The 19,244-nt window shown below is 45.2% G+C and overlaps 1 long non-coding RNA gene across 1 annotated transcript in view; it reads left to right on the forward strand.

Moving 5' to 3' along the window:
- The window catches only part of LOC129136409 (uncharacterized), a 41,316-nt gene that overhangs the window by 12,515 nt on the left and 9,557 nt on the right, over window positions 1-19,244 (forward strand). The window contains exons 3-4 of the long non-coding RNA XR_008537995.2: window positions 11,412-11,516; window positions 14,279-14,799. This is a non-coding gene — a long non-coding RNA (uncharacterized LOC129136409). The remainder of the gene's footprint in view (window positions 1-11,411; window positions 11,517-14,278; window positions 14,800-19,244) is intronic.

Consider the following 19,244-nt stretch of genomic DNA (forward strand, 5'->3'; position numbering starts at 1 on the left):
GTCTGGAGCTCCTAGCACAGGTGTCAAAAGAAATACGATGAAATGAAGATAATCTTGCTATAGAAAGGGCATCAGAGAACAGAGAAAGATGGGGTGCAGGAAGGTAAGGTAGGTGTCTATGTGAAAGTGACACCCAGAGATCCCGCGAGGATTTGTCTCCTTTTAGCAGAGATGGTGACTTGAATATGGCTCCTTAATAACATTTGTATAGTAAATCTTTGGGTCCCTTTGTAGTCCTCAGAACAGGGCCCTAAGATTCAGGGGTACTTATAGAGCAAGGCTTAGAGTGCTCAGGCTATAGGAGTTATGGGAATGCATGACTCACACTTCTGTGATTAGAGACTTTAGTTCCTGTAGGAGGAATGGCAAGCTCTAGGTGAAGTTCAGGAAGATCTACATGGGCTAGTGGGTCTAAAGATTTTGTAATTTCAAAGGGGAAATCACCTCTGCCTGGAGGGGATTAAGGAAGCTTCATGGACGAAGTGGCATTTAAGATGCATTCTGGAATATGGAGGTGGGTTAAGGCCATTTGAGGAAGAGTGGATTCTGTGAGCAAAGGCTCGGGGAGAGAAGGAGTGGATTGTGCCCAGGGTCAGCTTGAGGTCCTGTAAAATCCTGTGGTTTGGAGACAGAAGACCAGGTTCTGGTCCAAGCCTCCATCTGTTCATAAGGAAACTCAGCTTCCGAGAAAAGAGTTATGTGTCCAAATTCACACGGCCAATTAAAGGCTTCTTATGAAGTTCCAGAGTAACAGCTTACCAACAAATGAAGCATCAGTGGACAGTACAAGAAGTGGTTTGGTTAATTACTAACTGTGAATGAAGTTTTTGAGCTCAGAGGAGATAGAGTGCTGTAGGTGACAGAAGAAGCCTTCCTGGAGAAGGCACAGAGAAAGTTTATCAGAGAATAGGGTAGAAGAGCAGAATGAGGGACAAGGAACTTCTAACTGTGGAACCCAGGCACTGGGTCAGGCACAATATACATCTAATTGATAAAAAGGCTAATTGCAGTTACTATTTTTGGTGACCAATTATGTATTAGACATTTTATTTACATCATCTCTAAAATGTAAAATGATCCTGCCAGGTATGAAAAATTATTCCATTTTGCAAATTAGAAAACAGAAGGTCGAAAGAATTACCCAATCCACCCTGCTGTCAGGAATCACAGCCAAGAAATAAAAAGTGATCTGCTCCCTATACCACATTGATGCCAAGGTTGTTTTTGTCTATTTATTTACCTAACAATTACAAAATAATCACTATCCCACTTTACATATGAGAAAACAGGTTCAGAGTGGCTAAGTAATTTACCCAAGGCCACACAGCAAGGATGTGGCAGGTTCTGTCTAAGGGCAGAGCTGATGCTTTTTGCCGGATGACATTCTTTACCATTGTGGATTTGGATGGGTCTAAAGGGAATGGACAAAGTGAGAGTACAAAGGTGTGGAGGCTGGAACAAGCACGTGAACCTATAGAATGTTGAGGCCACCTGCCTCCTGTCCATCTGGATCTGTGTGAATCTGAAGGGCACAACATCTTGATCTTGGCTCCACCTTCTGTTCTCAGTTCAAAGACTTCTCAAGCCAGAGTATTCTTTACTCTAGCTACATTGTGCTTTGGGTAATGAAAGGTTGAAATTGTGAAATTCTCTAGTTTCACTCTCCCTGCTCACTATATAGACAAACCTGGCTCCCTAATTTCTGGGTAAGTTATTTCTTCTGTTCGAGCCTCAGTTTCCTCCTGTGTTAAATGGGAGCATCGATCTTCACTTCAAGGATTGTGTGAGTAATAAATTAAACAATGTTGATTAAGAGTTTATAACAGGCTGGGCGTGGTGGCTCATGCCTGTAATCCCAGCACTTTGGGAAGCCGAGGAGGGTGTTACTTGAGTTCAGGAGATCGAGACCAGCCTGGCTAGCATGGTGAAACCCTGTCTCTACTGAAAATACAAAAATTAGCTGGGCGTGGTGGCACACACCTGTAATCCCAGCTATTCAAGAGGCTGAAGCCAGAGAATTGCTTGAACCCAGGAGGCAGAGGTTACAGTCGCTGAGATTGCGCAACTGCACTCCAGCCTGGGTGACAGAGTGAAACTCCGTCTCAAAAAAATAAAAATTTAGAACAATGTCTGGCACACATTTGGCATTTCATACAGAGCTGTGGTAGCAGTACTGTTATCAGTAGATGGTGTATTGTTAATATGACCATTTTCATCTGCCCCAGCCACTCAGTCCTCAGCCCCCAGGATCCATCAGACCTGAGCCAGCCAGCCAGTATCCCTCCTGTTCTCTCCCAACTGATATGGGCTTTCAGCAAGACTCTTTTTTGCTATATGGCAGGAAGGACTGAGCTAGAAGAATAGGAGTGATGTGGGGTATAACTGGGCAGGGCAGCCAGGAGTTTTTAAAAATAATTCATGGAAGTGATGGGGAGTCCCAGGGTAGGGGACAGCACATAAAGCAGGCATTGCCCCATGGCTAACCAAGACTCCCTAGGGAAACCAATTTCTGAGAAGAAAATGAAGTCTCTCCTCTCCAGTCTCTCCTCATTCCTACCTCACCCTCCTTTGCCAACTCTGGGCTCCAGCTGGTCTGGGACGCAGCTCACCTCTGCCCGGTCATTAACAGTTCATTTGCTTAAATACCCATCATCATTACTGCCAATGGCTCCTCAGGGCACCATTGCATCTCAGGAACAGCAGCAGACATTCTCCTCTGACTGATGGCCCCACGCTCAGCCCTGCTACCTGCTAATGCCTCCTGGGCTGACAGCCCAGTTTGGGGGCAGCAGGATGTGGAACGCTGAAGGAGGTCTGTACTTCTCCTGTGAGTTCCTCTGACCCTCATAGTCCTGGAAAAGACTTGGCCCTGAGAATGACAATGCCCCAAATCCTCAAGGAAGAGGGTACAGGAGGCGTCCTCAGTGACCACTGTCTAAAATCTCACTTCCTGAGAGCTTGTCTCTGCTCATGTCACGGGATATCTCTGTTTTCCTTTTGCTTGGAGGGTGTTTCTCCTGAGTATGTCAGGACATGAGATCCAAGAGGAAGGAGACTCCCCTGACTTGACTACCACATCATGCCAGCCTATTTAGAAAGACACTCTCACCTCTGCATTTCCAGGCAGGTGGGATTGTGCCCACTTTACAGATGAGGAATCTGAGACTCATGGAATTTGAGTGAGCTTCCCAAGATCACACAGCCAGGTTGTGGCAGTGTCATTTTCTAAATTCAGTTTGGTCCGAACCCAAAGGCCAAACTTCTTCCTCTGCCCCAGATGTTCAATGTGAGGCAAGCACGAGGATTCTGCAAAATTGAGAAGCCAATAGGCATGGATAAATTGAGCAGCTGCCTACCTTACAAAAGCATTTTCTGTTAAAAATGTTACTTAGTTATGAAGACATTTTGTGGTTTTGTTTGAGGGGAACACCACTAATTTTCCCCTTCCCTGACTCACTGACCCCTCCCCTTTTCTGCATTATCTCATAGGATGCTGTTTCTGTTTATTCTGGGCACAGGAGACTGCTCTTAGTAACAACACTGTCTAATTTTTCAATATGCCAAGGGCTTTTTAAAGCTTGACATGTGTTAAGTCATTGAATCTTTACAATAAACCCATGTGGTGGGTCTTGTACCTATAAGCATTCACAGATGAGGGAATTGAGGACAGAGAGGCTAAAAAAAACTTGCTCAAGGTGGTCATAGCTAACTTAGAATCCTTAAAGGGCGTGGTGAGAGGCATATCTCTTTAAGGGCATCATTCCTGTGCTCATGTGCTCCTATCGTTGTCTGACCCTCTTTTTTTTTTTTTTTTTTTTTTTTTTTTTTTTTTTTTTTTTTTTTTTTTTTGGAGGCAGTCTCACTCTGTCACCAGGCTGGAGTGCAGTGGCACGACCTCAGCTCACTGCAACCTCTGCCTGCACGGGTTCAAGTGGTTCTCCTGCCTCAGCCTCCTGAGTAGGTGGGACTACAGGCGCCCACGCCCAGCTAATTTTTGTTATTGTTTTTGTGTGTGTGTGTATATTTTAGTATACACAAACATGGGGTTTCACCATGTTGGCCAGGATGGTCTCAATCTCCTGACCTCGTGATCTGCCCACCTAGGCCTCCCAAAGTGCTGGGATTACAGGCATGAGCCACCATGCCCAGCCATGGTCTGATCTTCTTAAATCACCTACAGTTTAAGCTATAATATCAGGAGTTGAGGAACAGATTGTTGTGGAGTGAAGCAGGTTTAGAAGGGCCTGAAGCCTGGACATGCTTTGTGGTGGGGTTGGGCATGGGGGCTGACCTGGTGCTGGCAGGGAGAGTACATCTTGCTTAACAGGAGAGAACAATCTCCAAGCCCCTTGTCAGCAGGAGGAGATATCAGGGCAGGGACCAGGTTCTATAATAGGTCTGGAAGCTGCTAGGAAGCTCAGCCAGGAGCTGGAGGGTAGGCTTGAGGGAGGCATTGATTGTGGGACCAGAATCAGGAATGTATTCAGAAGAAGGGCCTTGGGCCCTCAGGATGAATTTCTGGTGTGGCTCTCAAACCAGGCAGAATGAATCACCCCCTCCTCTGGCTCCCTAGCATTCGACCACATCCCTGTTGTCACACTTACTTCTTTGTCTAAGTTGCAAAGCTAACCATGTCATTCCTCAGCTTAAAAAATTTTTAATGGCTCTGTAAGGCTACAGGATAAATCCCAAACACCTAAAAATAATGTCCAAGGACCCCCCCCCACAATGCAGTCCTGGATGACACCTTTGGCATCATCCGTCACCTCCCCTTGTGAGCTTTGTTTCATCAGAACAACACAACTGTCAGTCCACATCACAACAGGTTTCCTCTCATCCTCTTCTATCATGTACCTGTGATTCCCTTTGCTGGGAAACTATCTGTACCTTTCTGGCCACAGCTACACCACTTACATTTACACCTATGCCCTGTTGCCTGGAGAATTATTCATTTTTTGGCTCAGATATCGGTGCTGCTGGGAGCCCTTCTTAGCCAACCCCACTCCAATCCTAATGGCCAGGCTACGTTTCAATGCCCTTGCTGTATTTCCTCTTAGCAACCAGTATTTTCCTCCATCATGCACTTGCCCTCTGGACTGTGATGGCTTTTTGGTCTGTGATGGACCTTCGCTCTCACCCCATGAGGGCAGGCACTCTGTCGTTTTCATCATTGTATACCAGTGTCTGACACGCAGTATGTGGTTAATCCACATTGCTGAATGATTGAGTGGCCTCCATGTTTTTGCCCTGAGACTAGTTCCTTTCCAGAGTGACTCAGACACTATATCTGGGTTATCAGTAGGACTCAAGAGCCTCCCTCAAGGTGGGCACAGAGCAGACAGAAGTAGAATCTGACTTGACTGAAAACAACCTAGGAAATCGTGCAGTGGGACCAGCACCTGTTCCCAGACTTCAGTGAAATAGTCAGTCAGGCCCAGGTCATGAAAATGGGAACTAGCTAGTGCTAGGCCCTGAGGTTAGTGACAGGTTGCAGCCAGGATAGCCATGCCAAGTCACCCTGTGTCCCAAATAATAGATACTTAAAGTACCACAAGCTGGTGACAGGACTGGTCCCTGAGGCTTGTTTGAAGCTGACCTCTAATTAGTGTCATGTGGAAAAGCTGGGACTATGGGAGCGGAGAAAAGGCAGTGTGTGCAAAGAGTCCCCGTGCATGAGCAAGAGAGGACAGTTGGAGAAAGGAGAGACTGAAATGTCCCCTCGCAGGCTGAGTTAGTGGGAGACTAAGAGCCCCTCTTCCTCTTGGCTTTCTAAGGCTGAGGCTGGACTGGAGGGACCCTCAGCAGGAGAGGTCCCCCAGAGAGGCCCAGTCCTAGGAGAGGTTCACATTGCAGTGTGGCCCCAAAATGGGCAGGGACCCTGACTGAGGCAAGTCCAAGGAGCTGACTCAGCTGAACAAAGGTCCAAGGTCAAGTTCTGGCTCAATTAGTTGGCCTGTGTGAACCTGATAAGTTACTTCCCATCTATGAACTTCAATTTCCTTCTCAACAGAATGCAGAAGTTGAGCCTAAGGTCTGCAATTACCTAACCCACTTAGTCTAGCATCTAAAACCTAGCTGTGTATGTGCCAGATTTATCCAGTTTAATCCACTCAACCTCAGTAAATACTTGTCTGCATAATATAATAGCATAGTCCCTGGAGTCAGATTAGTGGGGTCTGAACTCTGATCTTGCAACTTGCTAGATGCGGGACCTTGGAAAATATTCTTGACTTCTCCATGACTAGCTTTCTTCGTCTCTAAAAAGGGAATAGCATTTGTCATCAGACTCTTATGAGGGTTACATGAGACAGTGCAGGTAAAGCAGAGGCTGGCTCGTGATACAAGCTTGATAAACATTGGCTAATATTGTCAGTCAGGATCCTCCAGTTTTTGTCAACACACCCAATTGATTTTCACTCACTTTCATTTGCCCTTTTCTCCCCAATTCCTCTCTACTTCTATCCAAACCTAACCTATCCTTCAAAGGTGGTATATTAGTCAGACTTCTCCAGAGAAACAGAACCAATAGGATTAATTAATTAATTAATTCCTTATAAGAAAGTGACTCACATGTTTACAGGGCTGGCAAGTCCCAAGATCTGCAGGGTAAGTTAGGCAGGCCGAACACCCAGGAGAGTCAATGGTTTGGTTCTAGTCCAAAGGCCAGCAAACTTGAGACCCAGGAAGAGCTGATGTTTCAATTCAAGTCCTAATGCAGGAAAACGTCAGCGTCCCAGTTTGAGAGCAGTCAGGAGGGAGGAATTCTGTTACACCCAGAGGGTCGGCCTCTATGTTCTATTCAAGCCTTCGACTAACTGGATGGTGCCCAACCACATTAGGGAGGGCAATCAACTTTCCTCAGTCAAATGCAATTCTCACCCAAAAACACCTTCACAGAAACATCCAGAAAAATGTTTGACTAAACGTCTGGGCATGCTGTGGCCCAGTCAAGTTGACACATACAATTAACCATCACAGGTGGCTCAAGGACCCCTCCTCCTCCTGATAGACCCACTCACGTCTTCCATTGCCTGGGATCTTGAACTCGTCTTTTTCTGAACTACTAGAGGATTATTTCTGGTTGTCCTATTTTTTTTTCTTTTTCTTTTTTCTTTTTTTCTTTTGCCAATCACTTGCATTATGATCTTCATTATAAAAGAAGAACAATTAAGGCTGGGCATGGTGGCTCACGCCTGTAATCCCGGCACTTTTGGAGGCTGAGGTGGGGGGGAGCACCTGAGGTCAGGAGTTCAAGACCAGCCTGGCCAACATGGCAAAACCCTGTCTCAACTAAAAATACAAAACTTAGCCGGGCATGGTGGCACACACCTATAGTCCTAGCTACTTGGGAGGCTGAGGCAGGAGAATCACTTGAACCCCGGAGGCAGAGGTTGCAATGAGCCAAGATTGTACCACTGCACTCCAGCCTGGGTGACAGAGTGAGATTGTATCTCAAAAAAAAAACAAACAACCAACCAAAAAAACCAATTTATTCAACACCTACTGTGTGCTAGCCACAGGGTGGTAGCAGTTACTATTCCCATTTTTAAAGATGAGGAAACCGAGGCTTTGAGGGTTTAAGAAACTTACCTAAGGGACATTTTGTAACTGAGGGAACCAGGGTCCAAATCTAGATCTTCTTGACTCCAAACTCATGCTTTTTCCAATACACCAAGCTATCTCTCTCACTATTATTTAAGTAATCCACCAACAGGTGTTTTCCCTTTCTCATTGGATTGTAAGCTGCTAAAAGGAAGTAATTTATGCTTCTCTGGATCTTTCACTGAGTTTAACATGGTAACTAATTGCTTGATAAAATGGAGACGCATCTGGTTGTGATTTTTTTAAAACAAAAGTATGGCTGTGGCAAAGGACCAAGTGTCATTTGAGCTTGAGATAGGGAATTTTGAGGGAGTCTCAAGGTGTATTACTCTCATTTCTCAGTTACCATGCACCATGTCTTTGCATTTCATCTGGAGTGGGCCCATTTCCCAAGAGGAGGAGAAGTCATCAGCCCTGCAATCCCCACCCTGCAGTCATTCTTTCACTTCTCCAGTTTCTATCTTCTCCAGCTCCTCAGCCCCCTGGATATTTTCTTTCAGGCTCATTCTTGTCCTCTATATGTGTCTCCATCTTTACCCCTTCCAGTGTCATCCTAATTGGGGCAAGAAAGAGTTAACCTGCATTTTCCCTGTTCATCCCCAATCCAAATGCCTAGGTGCTCTGGTCTAGATTTCTGTCATCTCCTGGGTTCAGTTCATCATAGGTTTGGAAGCACTTTGTGTCTTCATAGTCCATTAAATGGCTTTGCCTTCTTATTTTAAGATCTTTTTCTGCTAGGTCCTAGTTTGAGTGAGATTATGTTACTGCAACTAAGAGATCCCTATCTGAGACATCTCAGTGACTCAAGAGGTATTCTAAATTCTACTTCAGTTCTAAGGTAACTTTTGAAAATAATGATGAGTAAGAATAAAGCTTCTTTATTTTCTTTATTAAAAGCAACACAAATGATTTAAAGATTTTTTTTTTCAAATAAAATGGCCTCATTGTGTCCAAAGACATTGCAAATCACATTGCAAATAGGTCAGTGGGACTGGATGGAGTAAGCAAGGTGAACTCATTGATGATTCAGGGAGAGGAACAACAAGGTAACTGTGGAAGGGGGTGGCTTGAGGAAGGGAGAGATTACGTAGGGCTTTGTAATTAGTAAGTTTTGCCTTTGTTTTTTATTGTGGGTTTTTAAAAAGATACCTATTTATTGTTAATTTTGAATAAGATAGAAAGTCATTAGGGCAGTCTGAGCAGCAGAGTGACGTGATCTGAGTATACTTTTAACAAAACCTGTCTGGCTGCTGTATGGGGAATTGACGGTTGGGGGCAAGGCAGGAGCAAGGAATACTGCAATAATCCAGGTGAGGGGTGGTGGCAGCCTGAGTGGTAGACATGGATGTGGGGAAAGTGAATGGACTTGGCAATGATGATAGCATCTAATGGATTAAACCATATCTGCTTTGTGAGGGCAGAAGAGTAAACTGTGATATCCTAAAGGCCTGTCCCAAACAAAAACCACTACAACTTTATAAATCCGGCAACTCATAACAGGGGGTTTCACTGGAGGTTGAACTTAAGTATGTGTGTGTGAAAAGGGTTGACAATTTTCATGAGGACTCTAACCATCTTCTTGGGAGGAAAGGATTCAGAGCTAAGCCTCTAGATGCGGGAGATCATGGAAAGAGTACAGTGAATACATAAACGTGAGGGTGGCCACTGCACCCAGAACCAGCCTGGCTATCTATTTGGTGGCAGGCTTGTGCCCTAGAGAAGTGGCTGAGTGAGTGAATGTAAAGAGGGGAGCCCAGGCTAGGGGAATGCGCTGAGCAGATCTTAGTGATTAGAAGGTCATCTTCCCTGTCCCCTTGAAGAACCTCTGTGGCTTGGACAGGGCCTGCTCTGCTATCCATGGCAGACCTTGGAGTGGGCTGCTAGGCCTCAAGACTTCCTGCTCACCAGGCAGTGAGAATGCAGCTCAGCCAGGAAGGAATGGTCAGCAGCAGAGAGCAGTGTCTGTTTGGATTGCCCACATGTCTGCCTGGACAGCAGGAGACCTCCAGGTTTACACGTCCCTTAATATCGAAAGGCTAATGCAGATCATGAAACAAATCTCACTCTCTATCCTCCTGAGCACAGCATAATGGCAGAGCTGTCAGAGAAGACACTTGGCAGAATGTATCCTTCTACTTGGCATGATATAATTTGCACCACCTCTACAAACTTTTCCTAACTCTTTCCTAAAAATAGTGCTTCAATTAGAAAGTGGCACAACTTCTGTTGGGGAAAGTGTGAACAGCCACAAAATGCTCCATAAAGGAAGGAACAGGTGAGACCCCAGTAGATCATCAAATGCCAAATGATATACTATAATGTATGGTAATTGGTTATTATTAAAATAGTCTATTGCTTATCACACAGTAGCTAAATGACCTTTCAGTTGCTCTATAATTACCCAGTGATGGGTGATCTGTTTTCTTCTTTGGGAGCTGGGTACCAAGGATATCAGAGCAGCATCTGTCACAACACAGGAAGAGAGCACAGAGAAGGGAGGGTTTCTGCCAAGGTGGGGTTGCGCCGGGTTGCTTCAGAAATCCCCCACAGGGCCAAATGCTCTTAGGAGTTTTCACAGGGCCAGGGAGCAGAGAATGAGGCTCCGTCTCCGCAGGCCTTCCTCTGCCTTGTATCACTTCTTCCTGTCCTTGAAGCTACCTCTTTAGAAGTTTTCTAAAAGTTTTTGCTGCTGGTGGAGAAAAGACACATTTGTGTAGGGTGAGGCGGGGCTGGGAGATCCCATGCCCTGATTCTGCTCCTTCAGTGAAGCCATAGAGAAGCCTGGGCCTCATGGGACATTGCTAATGCTGAGGATCTGAGGCTAAAACATGAGATTCAGTGATCTCAGGGAGACCTAGATTGGATCCCTAGGGAGGTGGAGAGAGCAGCGGTATCTGAGATGAAGACTCAGCCCAGGAAAACATGAGGGAGAAGAAGGCAGGACCAAAGGGATCCAAGAACTGGAAGGCACATAGCAATCCGTTGGGGGCTGACCTTCCATTCCTCAGATGGGGAAGAAGGACTTAGAGAGGGAGCGGCCCCTCCAGAGCCACACACTGTGATGACAACCAGAGCTTGGGTGAGAGGTCTGGTCTTCCGAATTCATCCAACAGGCCCCGAACTGGGTGCACTGCTAAGGCCATTTGTGCTGAGGCTAGGAAAACAGGAAGACAGGGAAACGCAGGGCCCCAATTCCTCTTCTCCATCCCCTCACTGTGCTTCAACAGGCCTCACTCTGGCCCTGGGGCAAGATGAGAGGAGGGGGCAGTTTTATAGAAGGACGAGGTACTCCAAAGTCCAGCTGGTTACAGGATACAAAAGGAATACCTGTGACTTCTGGGCTGGTTTGTTTGCTCCTGAGTCGGTAACAGGAGCTACGGTTGGAGTGGAGTGTGACCTTAGCAAAAGAGAAATACATGAATCAGGAGGGAATGTCTCAGGAAAAGCCTCTGTCACCTCTTATTTATGGTTCTTTTTTTTTTTTTTTTAAGAGGAAGGGTCTTGCTACTGCCCAGGCCAGAGTATAGTGACACAAACATTGCTCACTACAGCCTCGAATTCCTGGGCTCAAATGATCCTCTCACCTCAGCCTCCCAAAGTGCTAGGATTACCAGCATGAGCTACCACACCCAATGACTGTCTTTTATGTCAATGGTATTAATAGTTATTTTTTTCAACCCAACTAAACCCAAAGCTTCGTACACTCTAAAATAGCTAATGAGTGTTTGCTGAATGAATTTATGAATGAATGGGAAGATGTATGAATATTTAACATTACAAACGATCCATTTCTATTTCCATTTTTTTAGAGCTTAAGCTCTAAAAAAGTTTTGGCTTGTGTTACTTCCTTGGGGAGATCTTGCTGGACCACATCAGGAAGAGGAGGGGTGTGTCCCCACAGCACTGTGTACATGGTATGTTGCCATAGTGTATTGTAAGTATCTATTGGGGAGTCTCTCTACCCCACTACACAGTTTTTTTAACCATTGTATCCCCAGTAGTTAGCACAGGCCTGTCATAGAGATGTTCAGAAATGTTTGTGGAATGATTGAGTATTCAAACACACACACACACACACACACTCACACTCACACATCTGTTCTAAATTGTGGAAACAGAGAATTTTTTTTTGTCTGCAAAGCTTTTATTTTCCGTTTCAACCAGATCTCAATTTTTTTGGAGAAATTAATTTTCCCCTGTTATTTGCAATCTTGGTTGAATGGTAAATCCAGATACCTGCTCTCCCACCATAGAAGTCAAAGGGGTCACTGAGGGCTTATCTGCCAGAACCAGGGGCCAGCTGGTGCTCTCTCTGAGGAGTCTGATTTTTGAGCAAATAATACAAAGATGAATAATACAAAGAGGTGGTCAGAGTTCATTTATTCCCACAGCTCCATGATCTGACTACTCCTGCTATAAAAATATACCTGTAGCTCCTCATTCTGCATTATTTGGTTCCAGCCCACTTCCAAGCCTTGTTCTCCAACTTTTCCAATGATGCATTAAGCTCCTGTTATCCTTCCAATAAATTCCCTTATACTTACATCAGCCAGAGTTAATTTTGCTGCTTACAATGAAAAACTTCTTACTGACACAGTCACAAATTATTTTCTGAGCATGAATACATGCTCAGCTGAGGGCCTGGCCCTCCTGTGGAATAAATGAATTATGTCTAGTAGATCCTCACTTATGGCTGCCCCTCAGAAATGTTCACTGAAAATACTTATTTTTCACAAATATCATAGAAGCTCAAGGGTTTGAAAGCAAATCCAGATTTCTCTCTTGGCATCTCCCAGATTAGGAGGAATGAAATATAAGCTCTGCAACTTGCCAGAGACATTCGAGTGGACATTTCAACTCTGGGGTGCCTAGGCCCTGCCAACTTAGATGGCCTCTTCTGCCTTTGCTAAGGGAAGGATGCCAGGCTGCTCAAACAGACCTGCCTGTGATCAGCACCTCTTCCCCAGCGTGGGCCTTGGTGACAGGGAAAGTGGTGAGTGAGGAGGTGCTCACCTCTGTACACACCCAGGAAAAGAAAAGGAACCTGAGCATAGAAATTTTCCTTAAGCCAGACCCACTTAATTTTCCAGCCAAGCACTAACAATAAAGGAGCTTGGAAACATATCTTTTCCAGGAGAGAATCTGTCCTGGCCTCCACTGTGGGTGTGGTATGGTGGCTGTTATCAGCACTAATGGAATATCTAGGGAAACACATTTCTTTGTTTGTTTTTTAAAATATTATATATGTTAGACAGAAGCATCCCATCCTTTCTGTGAAAAAGACGAGACCCAAATCAGATGAGTGTAGAGACAACATTGTTTAAGGGGCCAGCATGGTCTTTGTACCACACGCTGTAACCCACAGGGCTGATGCTGAGATTTGGGTTTCAAGTGCTGGATGATCACCAGGGCTCTGGGTGGAGGTTGGCTCTCAGTGCCCCCTCAAAGGCATTACTGGAAGCCAATTGTTCAGGAAAAAGCAAGTTAGCTTGGAACAGTGGAAGGAAATTATCTCATCTGCTATACCACAACCCTATGGAGTAATAACAATGGTTATCCCACTCTGTGCCATAAAATCTCTATGTCAGCTCATTAAATATAACAGTCTGCAAGACATGTATTCTTATACTTATTCAACAGAAGTAGAAGCCAAGGTCCAGAGAGCTTAAGTAATTTGCCCAAAGTCATAACTGGTTAGTAGGGTAGCTTAAATTTGAGGATTTCTTCTCTGAGTCCAAATCCTGTGCTCTTTAAGACCTGCCGATTCCCTGTGCTGTTGTAATTTTGGGGAAATTGTTTTTGTTTCTGGACCTCCATGGCCTCCTCAGTACAATGGAGAGATTGGTTCAATCATCTCTGATATCCCTCTTCACTAAAGTTACATCTATTTGGGACCGAAGATCCAGGACCACTGTACCCATAAAATACAAAGCAATCACCTCTGATTTGACTCAGGCACCACAGGAAAAGCCAGACTTTGACTTACAAATGGGCAAAAGGGGGTCTGTCTGTACTCCTCCAAGAAGTAGAAAGGTACACAGATACTAGTCCAAAAGGCCCAGCAGTCTCTGATAGGTATTGCCACAAGGAATTTATGGGAGAAAGAAGATTAATTCTGGGAAGGTTGCATGAGGGATAGAAATGAAATGTAGAAGTTTAGCTGGCTCTTAAATGATGGGTAGAAATTAGAAGAGGGAATCAAATTTAGCATTTTAGGCATTGATAGATAATAATAACTAAAATTGAACAATCATGTAAGACTTTTCAATATGTTAATAACATTTAATTATTACAGCAGTCCTCTAAAAGACATAATACTATTGGCCGGGCGCCGTGGCTCACGCCTGTAATCCCAACACTTTGGGAGGTTGAGGCGGGCAGATCACAAGGTCAGGAGATCAAGACCATCCTGGCTAACACAGTGAAACCCCGTCTCTACTAAAAATAAAAAAAATTAGCCGGGCGTGGTGGCACGCGCCTGTAGTCCCAGCTGTCAGGAGACTGAGGCGGGAGAATCGCTTGAACACAGGAGGCGGAGGTTGCAATGAGCTGACATGGCACCACTGCACTCCAGCCTGGGTGACAGAGTGAGACTCCATCTCAAAAAAAAAAAAAAAAAAAAAAAAAAAAAAAAAAAAAAAAAAAGAGGTATATTACTATTATTTCCATTTTACAGATGGAGAAACCAAGTCTTTGAAATCTTGAGAAACTTGCTCACAGTATATATAGATGTTAAGTGGCACGTTTGGTGAATGAATCCACAATGATGTTCCAAGCTTATGCTCAATATTTGAATGATACAGGGGACAAGTGAAGAGGAGGGAGGCAGGTCATATACCCTAGGCCGTAAAGGAGGGGAGTGGAATCAAGGAAGATGCAGCAGAAAAGAAGACTTTGAAAGCACTTAAAAGAAGACTTTGAAGGATCTTAGGGAGCTTGGATGGTGGAACCATGAGAAGAGCATAGAGAAGTTGGTGAGGATAATTCCACCCTTTCTCCATATTCTAGAGCTGACAACTCCAGCTTGTGTCAGGGTAATCAAAAGAAGAGACAATTTATTGCAGCTCCTACCATGTGCCAAGCAGGCACCTACCTAATACCCTAGGGGCATTAACTCTTCTAACCCTTGCAACAGCCCTGTGAGGTAGCTACAGTTACAAGCCCCAGTTTAGAGGAAGAAACTGAGGAACATAAAAGGTAAGTAGCTTACCCGAGGTCTTCAAGCCAATTGAGCGCGTATCCAGCTCCAGGGTTTGTGGCATGAGCACGCTATAAACTTCCTGGGCAGGCTGAGGAAGTGAAAGGGACATGATCTTGGGTCTAAATTCAAGCTTCATTACTTTCTCCATGGGGGTCCTCTTTGAGTCTCAATTTCCTTATCTGCAAAGCAGGGATGATACCATCTGTCAAGGGTTTATGTGAGGATTACGTGAGATGACTAAAGGAAACGCCAATCACGGCGGATTTGAGGTAAAAGGCCTCCCAGCCTTCAATTCCTTCCTCTTACTCCCCAGATGGTCTCCTCCCTGCGGAATCTTTGGATTTCAAGTCTCCTTTCCCAGAAAGGAAACACCTTTCTTTCTGGGACTGTTGATATAGAGCTATGTGAGGCATTCCAACCTAAATTTCTCTTCCCCAAACAGGCCTGATTGACATTTTCTTTCCCCACTCAGCTCAAAGACACTCAGAGCATTGAGCAAACATCTGGGATTTTTGCATGTTGCCATGTCTTTTAAAGAACATCCCTAAAATGTACTGGAGACTCCAAGGCTTAAAATAGGTCCCTGCAAATTCACCCATGCCTATAATTGAATAGCAGTTGGAGAGAAAAATAGCTTCAATAATGTTGCATTTTAAAATTATGGTACATATTAATTGCGCCCGAGTCTCCATTTTCATTTAAGAAAGTGGTCTCCTCATAAGTAAAGTGGGAAAGATACAAAAAAGAAAACCAAAAATAAGTCAGTTTTTTTCCCCCAAACCACTGAAGTGCAAGGCACAGTCTGTTTCCAGGCAGAATGTCTGAGGGAGGGACACTTCCCCTCTTTTGCCTAGGGAGATGAAGAGCTCTTATTGCAATTATTTTTATTTTGCGTAGAAATAAGACACAGAGAAAAAAAAAAAGACCCTTCCAAGACCATAAATATAGCCAATTGTGCAATGAGACTCTCCAGCCCACTGATTTTAATTGTTCCAGTTCAGGTATCTCCTGTTTTACAGATGAGGAAATTGAGGCTGAGGAAAGGAGTCACCCAGGATCCTCCTAACCATATAAACCTGAATTTGAGTTTGGGTGAATTAACGTGCCATGGGCCTGAAACTCTGCCTGTTGACCAAGGTCACCCTGGAAAATGGCCACAGGCTATCCTGAAGGCCACCTGTAGTCACCATCTGTTGCTAGTACTTAGGACTTCCCATTTCTCCTGCTTGTCTACAGTATGTTCACAGATATCTGGCTGACTGTCAAGTCCATGGTTAGACATGTGGGTAGCAGATGTGCACAGCATTGCATCCAGCTGTGCTTTTGCCAGCTGTAAGATACTGTATGCCAATTTCTTACCCATCAGACATCTGGAGAACAGGGCCCACACGAGAAGAAGCTCCTAGACATGGTGTCCCTCTGGGTGAGAGTCATAATGCCTTCAACACTCATCATGAGCCTAAGAAAAAGCTTGAAACAGAATTCTGGCCAACACATTCAGGAAATAATTATTGAGTGCTAACTCTGTGAGAGGCACCATCCTAGATGCTAGAGAACTGGTGGAAACAAGACAGAAGAAAGGACTTCACTACGGAGGAAGGGGGAAACTGTGATTCCCAAAGCAGTCAGGATGATCCTTTAGAAAACTCAATAGAGTCATGGAATTGCTCATTCAAAGTAAAAGCCACAGTCTCTACCATGGCTTTACATGAACTGCCTTCCTCTTCCTTTTTAACCTCAACTCTTAACACTCTTCCTCTTGCCCTACCCACTCCAGCCACACTGGCCATTTTGCATTCCTAGAACACACTAAGCATGTTTCTACCTCAGGGCCTTTGCACTTGCTATTTTTCTTTACTGTTGGGCACACTACAGGGATTCGTAGTTCTTGTTTCCCTTTCTTTTCCTATTGTTCCCTTCTCTTCCTACCCCCACCAAATATTTTAAAAATTCAGAAGCTAGTCATCACAGGCGGTTAAAGAAGAAACCATGTTCTTCCACAGATTGTCCTGGAATGCCCCACCAGCATCAATGACTTGGTTCTCTTCCCTGGCCCTGAAGGAGTGGGCCACTTTCCAGACACGTCCCAGGCAGCAGTCCTGCTCCGTGACACTGTCAAGAAGCGAGGAGCCTCAGGAAAAGTCACAGACATAAACAAGATAAAGCCTGTGACCTTCTAGGACACTTTGGCCTGTGGACCACAGAACTGTCAATGGCCCAGCCCTTGCTCTGATAAGGGAGGGCAGGAACATTCCAGGAGATGCATTTGTCTCAAGCCCTCAAAGGCTGAGCATCCCCGAGAATCTGGCAGAGAGAGAGAGGACGGAGGAGGCTGGTGGGAGGATCTCTCCAGGGCGTGGAGCCAGCCCCACTGCCCTTGCTATCCCTTCAGCCCAGATATGGGGCAAGAAATTCAGGCCAACTCAGCAAACATGTACCTGGCAGCTGCTTCCTGCCTGGCACTGCTAGGGGCAGAGTGCTGGAGGAGATGGGAAGGCAAGGATCCCAGGTTGCAGGGGCTCAGAAAGGTGGAGGGAGATGTGGATATCAATTGCCTGCATGGAAAATTAGGGGACAAAGGACAAGCTTTAGTGCTCTGAGGAAGGAGGCAGTCATTCTGTCTGAGGTTGTGGGAGTCTAGGAATATTTATTTCCTAGAGAACGAGGCCCCTAAGTAGGCCGTAAAGTTAACCATGACTTTGACAGGTGGAGGGGTCAGAGGAGAGCATTCCTGGCACAGATTGGTATGTTCAAAAGCATGGAGGAAGACAATTGCAGATGTGTTTCAGTTCATGCAAAGGCCCCTGGAAGGTCGCAATGGAAGATGAAGCTAGAAAGATCAGGGCTGCAGTAGGAGGGGCCTTGACTCCCTGGGAAAGGGTGTGAAACTATCCTATAGGAATAGGAGCCAGGGCTGCCTCTCCGGTAGGGCAGAAACAGTACCAACTGGGCTTCACATGGAGGAAGGAGGGGTGGAAGGGGAGCAGACAGGGCCAGTGGAGGGGGTGTAATACTCCAAGTAAGAGGTGGTGAGGCCTGAATTCCAGTAGCAGCCATGGGATTTCTGGAAAAAGTTGCAGATTGTTTTCTTGCTCCTCTTTTAAGACAGTTATTAGCAGCTGTGGGGCCACCTGAGTGTGTACTGAGCACTTGGGAAACAGGTCCTGAACCAGAAAGAGTGTCCAGGTACAAGTCTACATCCCATACCTTGTCAGGCAGAAGTTAGTAGGAAACCCTGCAGCCCAGCCAGATAAAGGCGTGGCTTCCAGAATGCCCTGGAACTGCCTGGGTGATCCTTTTAAAACATGAATATAAACATGTCTTCATCCTCCTTAAAACCCTTCGCTGTTTCCACTTCACTCTCAGAATGAAGTCCAAGCTCTTTGGCTTGGTGTTTAAAGCTTCATCAAGCCTGTGCTTATACCTCTGTCATCCCATCTCTATAGTGTAGGGCAGGGATCCAAACACTTGTCTGCATGTTCAAATTCACCTGGAGATCTTTTAGAATGTCTAAAGCACAGCCCAGCACCCAGACCAATTAAACCACAATTTCTGGGATGGGACCTAGTTGCTCAGGTGACCCCAGAGAAGCTAGAAACCCAGGTATAGGGCCTACATCCTAAGCTCCAGTCATACCAGATGTATTAGCTAGCTGTTTCCATCACAGACCACTTCAAATTCGTGGTGGCTTACAAAAAATATTGATTACCATGCTCACAGAAATGCAGATCATCTGTGATTTGGCAGGTAAATGCTGGTGGCAGTTCTGCTTCAGGCTTCAGGGTCAGCTGGGGTTGACTCTAGGCTGACTCTAGACATTGCATTCTAGACATTGCATTGAGGGAATTCTACAGATCTCTCATATTTCTGGGAGCTACATCTTTCCCTGCAGCAAATTTTCAAGGTATTGATAGAAGTGCAAGTGCCCCTTAAGATCTTAGATTTTAGCCGGCAACCCCTCACTTAACTCACATCCCATTGGTCAAAACAAGTCCCATGGTCAAGGCCAACAATGATGGGGCAGGAAAACAGACTCTGCTCACTCTCCTGTTCTGCAAGTCACATGGCAGGAAGGAGTGAGGAACTAGAATAATCCACTCCATCTCACAGGTAATCTTGTGACCTTGAATGGGTCGCTTCTATGAACCCCAGTTTCCTTACCTGGAGAATGAGATAGTTGCCCTGGATGCCCACTTACATGACCGCCCCTCCCAGCTCTTCTCATCCACAAAGACCTTTGCACATGTATGCACAGCCACCCACTTGTGCCCATACTACACATTTAAATCATGACTATTATTTTTAAATACTTGTTGATTTTCAAAATGCTTCACATACACAGGCCATATACTCATCTGCAGATACAGATCCTTGCATTCTCAGTCCTACACATACATATATATACTTACTTTTCAAACACACACTTTTATGTGCACATGTT

The sequence above is a fragment of the Pan troglodytes genome, chromosome 9 (assembly GCF_028858775.2).
Source record: "Pan troglodytes isolate AG18354 chromosome 9, NHGRI_mPanTro3-v2.0_pri, whole genome shotgun sequence".
In the NCBI taxonomy this organism is placed as follows: domain Eukaryota; kingdom Metazoa; phylum Chordata; class Mammalia; order Primates; family Hominidae; genus Pan; species Pan troglodytes.